Source organism: Cyprinodon tularosa, unplaced genomic scaffold (assembly GCF_016077235.1).
Source record: "Cyprinodon tularosa strain WSP-4 unplaced genomic scaffold, ASM1607723v1 ctg90, whole genome shotgun sequence".
Classification (NCBI taxonomy): domain Eukaryota; kingdom Metazoa; phylum Chordata; class Actinopteri; order Cyprinodontiformes; family Cyprinodontidae; genus Cyprinodon; species Cyprinodon tularosa.
In genome coordinates this window covers 3,613,164-3,625,542 of record NW_024039674.1, presented here as the reverse complement: position 1 = coordinate 3,625,542, position 12,379 = coordinate 3,613,164, and positions in this window count along the sequence as shown.

Genomic DNA, 12,379 nt, shown 5'->3' with positions numbered 1-12,379 from the left:
GTGTAATGACATTATTCCAGAGTGACAGAACAATCTAGATCAGACCCAAACCACCTCTGGATCTGGTCTGTCAGCATCTCTTTAGTTTCAGTCTGCTTGAACATTTGAACATTTTCAAATAGGTTTTAGACTTCACCATAGCACACAAACAGAACTGATTAAATTCTCAAATATTTTTATTCCTATTCCATCAAAATCCTCTCCTAGAAAGACTTGAACTTGCTGTTGGAATTAAGGGAACTGCACTATGTTGGTTTACATCTTATTTTGTCCAACAGATTCCAGTTAAGTCAGGCTTACTTTTGGAGTACCACATGGTTTACTGCTTGGGCCAATTCTCTGTACTATAAACGGAGTATACAGAAAGTATCCAGAGCGACATTTATTTCTGTTACAGCCTTATCTTAAATCACCCATTAACATAGTTTAAAAAGTTGCTTTGAGATTGCTACCAATGTATTAAAATGTAAGCAGATTACATCTATGTAATTCTTTAAAAAAGTTTATAATGTTTTTTTTTATATACATATTTTGTGCAGTCTCATTTTCCTGTTTGTACAGTGTGATTAGTGTAGACCGGTCCTGAACTGGTTTTTGGTATCGGTTTTCCCTCTTGAGTGCAGATTAGTTCCCGCCAGGCCATCCCAATGAAAATGTCCTTGCTCTGCCACTGCCTTAAGGATGGAATTGACCTGGCGATGAGTGTTGCATCATCCAATCAAAGTGCTTGGTGATAATGCCAAACAGTTCAATCATTGTCTCATACGAGCAGAACATTTTGTTTCTCATGGTGTTTTTCAGATGCCTTTTGGTTAAACACAGATCTGCTACCATATGCTTTTAATTAAGGAGTGGCTTTCTGCTGGCCACCCTGCCATGCAAGATTGATTGGTGAATTGCTGTAGAGCTGGTTGTCCACTGGAAGATTCACCTCGCTAAATAGAGGGACGTTGAGAGCTCTGGCAGAATGACCCTTGGGTTTCTGGTCAGGACCTTCTCTTTCAGTTTAGAACCATTTCTACAAACAGTCCTGATGGGTGGTAGTTCCAACAATCCTGTCTCGGAGGTCAACATAAAATTCATTTTACGTCATGCTCTGTGCTTGCTCTATGACATGTCTGTCACCTGTAGGACCTTATATAGACAGGTGTGTGCCTTTTCTAATAGTTCTCAAATTATACTTATGTAAACCTGGTTAAGGTCTAGTATTTAATAGGTAAGCATTTATTAAATCAAATACAAACTTGCTTACAAACACAGAGCAGCTTCAGCAGGCAGCGCATACAAACTTTTATTTTGCCTTTATAAATGTGCAAAATATATTCTTTTTTTTTTTGCAAAATATATTCTAATGAACAAACTGTATAAGTTTATGGGTGGGGAATGTCCGAATCTAAATACCACGCAACATACAGTTAAAAGTCTGGTGCAAACTTAAATATAAAATAAGTAAGATGTTATTAGTGGGGGAAATTTATGTCTGAGCTGGCCAGCTGCATATACACAATGTTTATAAAGAAAAAGCTTATTTTAATACCAGGGTTTATACATGAATGAGTAACTCTTATTTAATGCTTTTTTAATACTCTTGTAATGCTCTTAGAAATAATCTTAATGCCATCAACAAATACCCATGACTTATATATATATATATATGTATATATACGGCAAAATCCTTTACCATCTTCACCATGGACAGGCTGCAGCCATGTCCCGAGTTCCTCGTTTTCCCGCCACTTTGGTTCAAATTTGCATTTTCCCCATTCTCTAGCCTTTTCTCCGCCTCAAGCTTCTTTTCCGAAGCATTTTAATGCCACGATTATCAAATTTAATGATTTTTAATAACCTGCAGAAACCCTGAATACAGTTTGAAATATATTAGTAACTAATGTGGAAATTGTGCTGCACTGTTAATACTTTATCTAAGTATTGTGCAAGCTTTGAATAGGTATAAAAATCAGAGAGCATACATTTCTTACCTTGTCTGGAAAGTACATTTCCACAGTATTAGTGTGTTCACAAACCCACAAGAAACCACTTCGTCCCACTCCTACCTCAAGCATTCGAGAACTGAAGATAGAGGCAACCAGGTGCATTGCAGTGTTATGTGTTTAAGGAACGGCATACAGCTTTGAAGAAAAGCAAGAGCTGTGGACCCCAAAGCCTAATCTAAACAAAGACAGCAGCTGAGGAGGACGCACGCGCAGCTGCTGCTATCTGTTTAATCAGAATACACAGGTTGTGTTTCGATTTCAGAGGCTGCATCCTCCAAGGATCCGGTCTACCTGGACTGGGTCCTTCATGGTCCGTGAAAATAAGGAGGCCGGAAGAATTTTGGTTATGGATTCAAACAGGTCCATCCTTCTCTGGCTTTCACGGCTCGTGCGCTATGTTGCCTAGCAACCATGACATTTCTCTCATTACCGTTCTGGGTACTAATTACATTGTCAAGGAGTTTCAGCAGCAAATATCAGATTTATAATCTGCACACCGCAGATATATTGGAATCAGGGACAGATAAAACCTTTCAACAAACCCAACATATCTGACTCAATAACAATTTAAAACAACTATATTCATTCATTTCAGACAGAACTAGTCACATGCTTGTTACTGCACTTCCAATTTTCACCGCTGTTCAGCGCCATTTACCTTTTTCATATGAGCACGGAGCAGCCGCTTGCTTGTACTCGCAATGAATCATGGGATACTCAAGGCTACGTAGGATACAACAGATCTGTCCTTCAAAACGGGCAAAAAGAAGGCTGCATTTGTCTGTCGCATAACGAGGAGTCTTGCAATCCGAACAGGGCTCGCCGCCGCGCTGTGATGTAATTGGCCGACGAATTTGGTCTCCGGAGGACGCGGCCCCTGAATTCAAACTCGGCAATGATTTCATGTTTGAAAGAGGAACAGCAACAAGTGCTTTTTGGGTGACAAATATATTGTTTGGGTTTTTACTTACTGTTTGACTGACACCAAACTTTAGCAGGCGGTACCTGGTGTCACTACGTGAGCTCTAAGGAATCCCATAATCCTTTGGTGACATTACGTAAAGGTTCAGATCACCTCCTGGAAGTTAATACTTATTTGCCCCAAGCACCCTGTGTAACCATCTTTATATGTTTGTTTGTAGTAGAGAGCCTCAGACATTCACTAAATTGGTATAGCATGCATTTTTTTGTTAATTCTTTACAGTTGACCTAAACAATGCTAAACAAAGAGTACTCCCTTTTATTTTCCTATCGTTTTTCAATTACATTTTTGAACTCCTAAGTTCCTGCTAAGGAAATACAGCGTACATTCATGTTTTACCATGGCTTCATGATCGACCTTCATTTAGATGAACCTGTCTGAATGAAACCTAGTAATTAAAACTAGGCATGTTGTGCCTATGTTGAGACTAAATTTGGCATCTAAATCTGACTTTTTTAAGCAAATTTTATGAAATACTCCTATTGTGTCAGGTCCAAACCCTAAAATCATGTGCTGACCAACAAGCAAGGCCTTTTCTGGATATCTGTACCCTCTCCCTGTTGCATGGTCCCTGCCTTCCCTACATCCTCAATTTTGGCACATGTGCTGAACGAAAAAATAAAATAAAAAATTGTCTGCCTCAGGATTTACTGTCCTGTTTCTCTGACCCCTGTCATCATAAAATGCTTCAAGACGATCCTCTTGAACTACAAGGACACTGTCTCTAAACATGCTGGCTGTAAAGATCCAGAACCTGGGTTTATCTGTATGTCTTTGCTCCTGGATCAGTTGCTTCCCCACCAACAGTCCCCAGGTAGAGAGGACAGGAAAGCTCCCATTAACTCAACTGACCCTCAACAGTGAGTGTGCTATTATTGACAATCAAATTGTGCAAATTCTAATAATAAAACAAAGATATCTTTATAAAAACATGATTTAGAAAAAAACTCAATGACAAGTTTTAACACTAGGATCAACAATTGCAAGGAGTTAGTAGAAGGACGATGGTGCGACATATTTCTTTAAGAGGTATTTTTTGTATGGAAAGACTGCAATACAATTTTTTTTTTACATTAGCAGAATATTAATGTTTTTTTTTTAATGCCCGTTTGTAACAAGGACGCAGGCAGTGGCACATGGCAGGGTTTTGTTCGCAGCCATTTTCTACACCGACTGCTCGGATAACCACAAAACAAACACGGTTGTAAAGTAATGAGACCCTGCCTGAGGTTTATTACATAACATAATTCATTTTTAGAAGTGACAATCACTCAGACATCAAAGACACTTTCAGACGTTTTATTTTAAAATCATTCTACAGTACAAACGCTGCCTTCTGATTGGTCAGCCTGGAGCAGTAAATGATGTCAGCAGGAAGCTGGTTTACATTCAGTCAGGTTTTATTCAAAAATATAAAAACTTTCATAATAACAGAACCTATGAACAGGAAGACATCTTTTAATTTATCTTTAGTTTTTTTTTTTTAAACACTTTTTTTTACAGACTGGAGCTCTTTCACACCACAGAATAGGGAACATTCTGTGGCTCTTATAGTAAACTGTGTAATAGCCCTTTACTGAGTGATAAGAGAGGCGCTTAACGCCTCACCAGGTCACTAATGAATGATCAGCTGATGCAGAGCTGATCAGAGGTCAGAGTCGGTCAGACATCAGATGTTCAGGGACAACCGTTTGCTTAGAGTGTCCCTGAACCAGTGATGGTCACATTCTGTAACGAGAACTGACCGTCTCCATGGTGATGCATTAGTATTGCTTTCAGATTGAGCCGAGAGGGAACGTAATCCAATCCTTCAGAGTTTCCAGATGTTAGGAAAACTTCTGCTCTGGGTCAGTAGCTACAAACCTCCATAGAAAAAGACAGAAAGGCACCTGGTTGGCCCTTCCATTGGAAGGGCAGACATATTACTGGACGACTACTGGACTCCTCTTCCTCCTCCTTCTTCATTTACTGACCCATAATGTGACTGATGTGACCCTGGAATGATTTACAAAAAAAATTCAAACAAATGCATATAACCAACTAGCAGTTATTCACAAACAAAGTCCAACTAGGAAATCAACACAATGAAAATCACAGGAAGAGATGCTCTGGGATTTTCTGCTAATATGACTGGTTTTTACTTTCCTCTATAGCCATCAGTTTAGAAGTGAGAAGACATGATTGAAGAACTTATACAAAGTACAGTATGGATTGGAGTACCCTGACTGTTTACTGTGTTCATTAGAGACAGACAGGAAAAGAAACGGCCTCTTTGGTGGCTGGTTTTAGTAAAAAGGTTTGTAGTGGCGACCTGAAGGTAAAACTGTTTATATACAGGATGTTTGGGGTCTACAGAGATGTAAGCTGTCCTTCTCCTGACCCTAGACCAGGGGTAAAAACTGTTGGTCCTCAAGTGCCACTGGATCGCATGCATTCCTGCTTCAACACACCTGAAGCACACCAAAGTACATCCTTGGCATATCTGTAAATTTAGCAGAGGTCTGGCGATTAACCATTCATTTGTTTCAGGTGTTTTGAAGAAGGGTTGCATGCAAAAGCTGCAGGACAGTGGCCCTTAAAGACTGACGTCACCTACCTATAAAATCCTGGATGAATAGAAAATCTGCAGACCTTATTGTGGGTTATACTTTGGGCTTGTTCTGTTTTGTAGATGAGCAAAATCCCCACAAAGACGGACAAAAAAGAGACAGACTAAACGATGGTGTAGATCTGTAAATCCAGCCCTCAGGTTTGTTTGTCTCTAATTTGATTCCATCTCTTATATCATCATCATTATTTCCCTGGGTCCTTCACATCATCCATCTGTTGATGCTTACAGTAACTATCAACAAGCAACACTCAGCCTTGTTCCATCAGAAGCACTTTTTTGTGTTTGTCTCATCTAAAGGTAATCATGTTGCATTTGTTGCATATAAACTGCTTTAAAAATAACAACAGAATGGTTGTGTTTCAGGAAGAGTCTCTGTTTCTTACCGGTTCTCCTCCGAGACAGCGGGGGCAGCAGAGCTGAGGAGGTCTGGGCCGGGTCGAACCAACCTGTTTAGGAATCAAACACAATAACACATTAATTACAAGCAGCCCCAGGTGGTGTCTGGCATCCAGCATCCGTTACCATGGTAACAGATCCAAGTTTACTGAATGCGGATCTTATTGCTTAAGTGGTTGTTGCCATGACAACTGGCACTGACCTGCACTTCCTGCTGCTGACTGGTCACAGACATATTCTGGGAAATTTCCATTGGACACTCAGTTATCTGAAGCTCCGCCTCCAAACACATCCGCTTCTGAAATCAAACACAATCATCATCACACTCTGTGTTCATTCTGACATCATCTTAAACTGTCTGGTTAGGTTGGGGCTCTAACCAGTTTCTGTAGTTCAGCTTATTCTGCAAACAGTCTCCATCAGAAAGTAGAGAGTGGAGAAAAATCTTCTCCTTGATCAGAACCAGGCAGCAAGCTGAGCTTCAAAATGAAAAAACTACCTCCTTTTTTTTGTTATTAAGATCATCTTTCACTAACTTAGACGTATCATACACATGGTACAGGACTGTACGCAAAATAACATCATTGTTGGACTCCTCCCACCTCATACATGAAAATGTTTAACTTGAAAAGCTAAGAAACAACTGCACCCTAGGTGCAATAAAAAGCCTTATCGCATATCCTTCGTCCCAGCTGCAGTTAGACTTTAGAACCATCACTCCTCCCAACTAGCCCAATAGATATTTATATCTTTGCTGTTAACTCATTTTCAATCTTTCCATGTTTCTGCTGCTATTTTGAGGATGAGTAATACACGTGCACATTTGTAATTTTTTTAATTTATCCTTTCCAGATGAATATTTTAATGAATATTCACATGTTCTTTCTAAACAATGTATTTTTTTGTGCACTTTTTCCTTAATTGTGGCTAATTATTTAGGATTTCCACACTGTAGTAGAATGAAAGCATAATCTATTCTCTCAGGTATGTCTTACCTGTTGGCAGCTAAGGGGCTCTGCCCCCTTTCTCTTCAGCAGATTAGCTACCTGCATGCTAACGTTAGCCTATTAGCTAAATAACTGTTTGCCCGAATGGAACTGAATGAGAGACCGACTGAGCAGCTTTCGGTTCAGCTTCTAATCAATTAACAAGTTACCCAAAATAGTTTCCCCAGTTAACAGAGGCCAGAGCAAAACACGTTGCTGCTACTGCTGTTGTTGTTGTCTAACCTTTTGATGACCGGTGATGTCTAGCTCTCACCAAGCACACACTTCCGGTAATGGGAGTAGGTCCAACTTCACAATAAAACTACCGGTAGGTTCGGGAACCATTGAACATTCTTCTTCTTGAAATTTTCTTTGGCGGTTGACAAAAACGTTAAGTGAGCATTAAGGCCACCAAGCGGTAAGGAGTGTGGACCACATGGCAAAAAAAAAAAAAAAAATCCCCTAATAATAAAAAAATAAAACAATAAATAAATAAATAAATTCTGTTACACATTTTAATCTGTTTCAAAAACTCAAATATAACCTGATATCCTCTTCTTCATAATTCCCTTTGCAATGCAATGTCAAGTTTCAATATCATATTACTAAGTTTCCTAATCAACTTTTTTCTCTGTATCCAATATTTCCTACGACTCAAAATAACATGTTTCACTGTCTCATCTTCCCCACAGTCAGATTTGCCTGTCTGATGTTTCCCTATTAAAACCATTGAACATTTATTATCCGGTTCTGTATTAGAACCTTCTTCATTTATTGGTGGCTGCCAACAAACATTTAGTAGCATTACTGCCACTTTCTGGTATGGAGTGTGGTTCGTGATGGACTATCTACTAATAAACATATAAATTTGTATTCTACCCGTCTATATCATACACTCATTCATCTTTCGTTTTCTTTAAAAATCAAATTATGACAGAGGCCATGTCTTGCAGGAATTAGCAGTAAACATCTGCTTAATCGGTCCAAAGCATTAATGAAGCAGACTGTCCTATCACGCTGCTTGATATTATACAATTCTGCTCTCCAAACCAAACTATCCACATTTAAGATTTATCTGATTTTAGGAGCTATTTTTTCTCCTTTTCCAGTTAAAACTTTGATTAAAGAATTTAGATTATTTATTTATTTATTTATTTATTTATATATTTATTTATTTATTTTTTGCTTATCTTCTAGGTGATTTATAAATAGAATTTTTGTTAACTTTTTTAGTTAGAATGGTTTTTTGGTTAGTGATTAACTTAATTAGTTGATTAATTTTAGTTTGGGATGTGGGTGTTTCACAGTATAAATAAGTGGGTTTTAGGTAGCTCATTATGCATGTTGGTGGTCATATGTTTTTTACCAGTCCCAGTCCCAGTCTGGGTCAGCCAGTTTGTCATCAGTTGTCAGTCTGCCAGTCAAAGAACAGTTGCAGGAATCAGCATAAGAGCAGTAGCAAAATCCTGTGAGGCCTGCAACCTTTTTTGTCTGAACAGTGCAATAAAACAAGCAAAGAACTGCATTTTGACTTTTTTTTTATCTTTAGGACTGCTTAAGCCAGAATCCATGGTGTATCAGCTGACAATTTTAGTTAAATTCACCTTTAGCTTTGATTTTTGAATTTGAGTTTTGTACAAAGTGTCATATTTCCATTTTCCTAAAGAGCAACAGAGATCGAATTTAAACATTGTGGGAGAAAAAACATGGTGCAAAAAAATGCATTGATTTGGTCAGTTTGATGCAGAGTGTGAGACATGATTTAGAAGTTTTTTTTTCAACATTGAGCTGTCTGATGGCGGTGAGGAAGAAGCTGTTTCGGACAAGCAAGAAGTCACTTAAATGATTGGATATGGGAGAATTATCCTGCCATAATGCAAGAGCACATATCTGTGCAAGAAGCATTCAATCTGAGAGAAGAAACAAAGATTTGAGAGAGAAGAGAAAATATTTGAGAGAGAGCGCATGTTTTGAGTGTGAGCATTATAAGTTTTGAGTGCAAGAAGATGAAATTCTTTTCTCAAATGGAAATTATGTGCTCTTGCATTATGGCAGGATAATTCTCCCATAGAAGGAGCTAACTTTAGAGGTTATAGAACTTCCTTTTGTCTAATTAAAGTTCTGACAAATAAAGGCTGTTCAGGGTTTTTCAAATTAGAATCCTCCTATGTTTTCTCCTGGGGCCTCTTTTCTTTTGAGGTTATATATCTTTCATTGCTTGTGTTTTAATTGTATGTAGTCAACCTTTGTGTCTTGAATAATCAATAAAAATATCAGTTAAAAATATCAGCGTAATTGTTTTACAATTTAACAACATTTTCTGTGGTTAGCTTTATTATTCTCTTCATCTTGCTCCAAACTTTTTTCACAGAGCAGGTCTATGGAACTAATGCTTTTATTCTCAAAGGTATCTAACAGCACCGGAATAACAGTGTCTGCCAGCTTGATGCGTGACGCTGCTGAGACGCATTTATAACTTTTTCCACAACTGCTCGGATTTCAAATACTGTGACGTCAACGTTAAACGAGCCAATTAAAGCGAAGTCAACCTCTCGCGAGGTCTAGAGACTCCCTAAGTACGGAGCCCATATATGAAAATAACTTGAAATCTGATTTAAATCGGCCTTATTTCTGTCAATTACTAGAAAACTTTCATAATGATCATATTTTGTGCTGAGTGAATAACTTTGTTGAACGATCCCCAAATTACACTAATTGTATCATTCACAGAATTAAATATAAACAGTGTTTAACGGTAAATAAAATATTTTAATTTACTGGGGGAATTTTAGGAGCTAAATTTAAAAGATTAAATAATCTTAATGGAAGTACAGAAAGATTGTCAATATTCCAGATTATAATAATGTTTATTTCTTATCTATTGAAACCTGTGTTTTGTTTTGTTTTTACCTTAAGAAATATCCAGAGCTTTAAGTTAAAAAAAGTCCGGATCAGAACAACTACTGGACCAAAGACCAGATTCTACTGAGAGGGCCAACCATCCAAGGACCTAAAGGGGGCAAGGACTGATATGACCACTAGGTGGCAGCAGCGTCTCCCAAATGGGCTTTAAACCCTTCATAGTTAATAATAGCAAGGTGTTTCTTAAAAAGTATATACCGGTATATTACAAGACTGTTCCAGCCTCTCTGCTGTGTATCATTTGATTCAGCCACAATGTTTCTGCTACTAAAGTTATGTTTCCATTATAAACATCTGTTTTGTTTCTAAAAATAAAGAAATTAGGAAGCTGAGACACTCGTGATTTTGTAGTCAGGGATTCTTACATACGGAAGAGGATTAGGGCCACTAGAAAAAAAAAAAAACAAAAAGAAAAAAACAACAAAAAAAAAACAAAACAAAACAATTTTAATTATTATTTCAGTTTAATATGCGAAAAAGTCAGAATTCTGATTTTAATCTCAGAATTCTGATTTTTTTCCCCCTCAGAATTCTGTCTTTAATTGTACAATTCTTACTTTTTTCTCAGAATTCTGACTTTAATCTCAGAGTTCTGACTTTAATCTCAGAATTTTGGATCTTAATGTAGATGGGAATCATGAAGGAAGATATGTGGGAGCACTCAGCTTTAGGTTTTGTACAAAATCAGAATTCTGAGATTAAAGTCAGAACTCTGAGAAAAAATTCAGAATTCTACAATTAAAGTGAGAATTAAAAAAAAAAAAAAAAATCAGAATTCTGAGATTAAAGTTAGAATTCTGACTTTTTTTCTCATATGATACTGAAATAAAATAAAAAATATTTGTAAACTTTTTTATATATTTTCAGTGGCCCTAATCTTTAGGTTACTTTCGTAACCCCGGTTCTCTTTCATAGCATTCGTTTCGTGTCTCACATTGGGAACGCCTCCAGCGTGACCTCATCAGAAGCTCCTTTTACATTACGCCAGCCAGGATTGGCTGGAAAATAAGCCTGTCAGTGTCAGAGAGGGCAAGGTCCCTCCCCCTATAAATAGGGCTGACACTGTGCTGCTTGTTATTCAAAAGAATGACCACCTCTTCCTCGCAATGTTAGAGCAAGGAGGGTGGTTTGGTGAGACACTCACTCATGCTACTCAGAGAACCGGGGTTACGAAAGTAACCTAAAGTTCTCTTTCATAGCATTCGTTTCGTGTCTCACATTGGGAAGGAAAGATATTCTGACTCCCGTATTGCTCAGCAGATCCCACATTATGCGCCTGCTGTCATCATCATCATTTATTTATATGAATTTAAATATATATATATATATTTATATATATATTATTTTTGCTCCGTGCTTGGTGTTACGCTTAGAACTGAATGCGCCAGTGATGGAGCTGTGACATCCAGTTTGTAAAACCGAGTAAACGTGTGAGATGATGCCCAGCTTGCTGCCGCACATATCTCTTGCAGGGATACTCCTCTGAGTAGAGCCCATGAAGAGCTTAAGCCCCTAGTAGAGTGGGCCCGCAGGCCCTCCGGAGGCTGATGTCCCTTTGAACTATAAGCCAAAGAAATTGCATCAGTTATCCAATGTGCAAGCCGCTGTTTGGAAACAGCTTTTCCATTATGATTTTTAGCCCAGGAGACAAACAACTGGTCACTCTTCCTGACCTGAATTGTCCTCCTCACATAAATCCGTAAAGCGCGCACAGGACAGAGACTGTGTAGTCTTTCCTGTTCCTGTGATGAAAAAGGGGGAGGATGGAAGGCCATCAACTCAATGGGAGAATATGACCCCAACACTTTAGGCTCAAAAGCTGGGTTGGGAAGCAAAACCACTCTGGTCCCATCTAAAGAAAATTTCATGCAAGATGGATGCACTGATAAAGCGTGAATTTCACCCACACGCTTTGCAGAAACCAGTGCCAATAGGAGCGCTGTTTTTAGAGCTACTACCTTTAATTCCACCTGATCCAGAGGTTCAAAGGGTGTGGTAGTAAGAGCATCCAACACCAGGGGTAGATCCCAGGATGGAGCAATTGGTCTTGAAACAGGGAGCTTCCTTCGAGCTCCCCGCATGAAGCGGCACACCAAGGGATGCTGGCCCACAGTTTTCCCCTCAAAGCCTATGTGGCAGGCAGAAATTGCAGCCAAGTAGACCTTAATAGTGGAAAAAACTTTCCCTTTATCAATCAGGCTCTGTAGGAAAGCTAAAATTACCCCCAGAGAACACTGAAAAGGAACATCTTTCATCTCTGAGCACCATTTTTCAAAAACGGACCATTTATACCCATACAGAGATCGTGTTGCAGGAGCCCTAGCATCCTGTATCGTCTCAATAATATTTTGTGGAAGCCCTACCGACTGTAGGTTAAACCACTCACGGGCCAGGCCCATAGAGCCAGTCTTTCTGGGTGGGGGTGAAAAATCTGTCCTCGTGCCTGAGACAGCAGATCCCTGCGTACAGGGAGTGACCATGGTTCCTG